Genomic DNA, 2,212 nt, shown 5'->3' with positions numbered 1-2,212 from the left:
TACAGTAAATATTCCTAACTAGTTTCAAACTCAACAAGTGATGGAAAACAGAATTATGCATTTCATTTGCACTCAAAGCTAGCCAAAAGTTACAGTATGATTAAAACAAGCTAATGTTTAAACAGTTTTCATTAAAGACAATTCCATGAAATGAGAGAGTGAAGAATGGAATAAGTATTTAGTCTTAATAAGGCAATACACAATCAGTCTATTATTAAAGACCATTTAAAATTGACAATCCCGAAAGCATAGAGTATAAGAAAATAGTTTATGAGTACGATTCAATTACACCATTTAAAACTGACAATCCCGAAAGCATAGAGTATAAGAAAATAGTTTATGAGTACGATTCAATTACACCATTTAAAACTGACAATCCCGAAAGCATAGAGTATAAGAAAATAGTTTATGAGTACGATTCAATTACACCATTTAAAACTGACAATCCCGAAAGCATAGAGTATAAGAAAATAGTTTATGAGTACGATTCAATTACACCATTTAAAACTGACAATCCCGAAAGCATAGAGTATAAGAAAATAGTTTATGAGTACAATTCAATTGCAGTTGTTTACAGCTAACCCTTTCCCATAGTAGCATACAGGAACTTAGAATGAGAGAAATGAAAGCACAAGCACACAGCACAGAGTCAGAGGAACCAGCATGCCAAGTCTGCAGGTCTGGCAGTTCTGTGACAACAACAGCTCAGGCTCAGGGTGGTCCTTTGCTTCCTATGAGGAAGAAGGGAGAGGGAAGACTGTGAAGGAAACAAACCCCAAATCATATCACTGCCCAGCTTCTAAGAAGACACACTGCAGAGAACAGTTGTGAGTTAATTCTCAGAGACATCTAGAGGTTGTTCAGTGTATGTGTAAAAGTACATGGTAATTTTTACAAGATAAACATAACAATGTTTATAAGAAGTTATTCTGAATACATTGTAGTTGTCTCATTTTGTCTCAGGCTGTTCTGGAGGCAAGAGACTGGCTCAGGCCATCTTGGGGATCAGTTCTTACAAGGTACCCCAGAAGAAGCCATGTGCTACTGCATCTAACGCAGGTGTCCTCTAGCCAGAGAAACAAAAGCACCACTGCCACGTGGCCATCCCCAGGAGCCTGGCAGAGGTCTTCCAGGTATCAGAGACCTCCATTCAAGCCAAACTAAGATTTCTGGTCTCAGTTATTGATAGGAGTTTTATCAATAGCTAGTATAAAGGCAGTTCAGTGCAGATGTAAACATGAGTGTTAAAGGCAAGAATTGCTCCAAGAGACAAAAGTACAGAACCACATCTAAGCCAGCAGTTTCCAGGGACAAAATGCGCCCCTCCCCCAAACAGGCCACATCTGCCTGCTTACAGAGCTGGGCTGCAGGAAACAGAGAACAAAGGACAAGGCCAAAAGGATGAGACAGGAAGACCAGTCCCAGAATCCATCTCCAGCTGTGAAGATGAGTTAACATATTAGATTGAACCTATAACTAATAGTTTAATTTTCTCAAATCATTTTTAAGCCTTTAGAGGTCTGAAAGCAATATAAACTAGACCAAGAATGTCAAACCCAAAATATTTTCAAAATGAGCAAACCAAAGAGATATTATGAAAACAAACCCAAACCAAAAGGTGTGCAATAAATAAGGATCTTAAACAATCAGTTCAGCCAATAAAATAAAGATATTTAGGGTCTTTGATGGAAACGCATGAAGACAATAATCATAGACATACATGACAGAATTACTTGAGATCTCAGCACAGGCATCCATGACAAACATAGATACAAGACCAAAACATAGAACAAGACAAGCTCAGACAAATAACATCAACCAGATACCTAGGGCTGAGGGCAGCTTTACAAATGGGGGGATCTCTCAGCCCCCCCCATACACATACATACAAATGGGAGGATAGGCTACCTGGTCAGGATGACCGGTTGGTCCTGCTGAAAATACCTTGGCTTTGACCTGTAAAATGACATCTGAATCAAAAGTCCCATCTCGTGGCCACCCAACATTGAAGGATGGCCAATCTGAGGAGCAGAGCATTATCCACTGATTCTTCTTGATCTCCAGCGACTGGTTGTGGGCTCTGCCTCTAACTTCTCTCCAGTGATCTATAGTCAGACTTAATGGGGTGGTTAGTTGTTGTCCCATTTTAAAATTATCAAGAAAGAGTATGAGGCAGGCAAGGTGAGAGAGAGAGAGAAAGAGAGAGAGAATC

Source organism: Nannospalax galili, unplaced genomic scaffold (assembly GCF_000622305.1).
Source record: "Nannospalax galili isolate Female #2095 unplaced genomic scaffold, S.galili_v1.0 scaffold3643, whole genome shotgun sequence".
Classification (NCBI taxonomy): Eukaryota; Metazoa; Chordata; class Mammalia; order Rodentia; family Spalacidae; genus Nannospalax; species Nannospalax galili.
The sequence above is the reverse complement of the archived record's forward strand: the minus strand, read 5'-3'. Positions refer to the sequence as shown.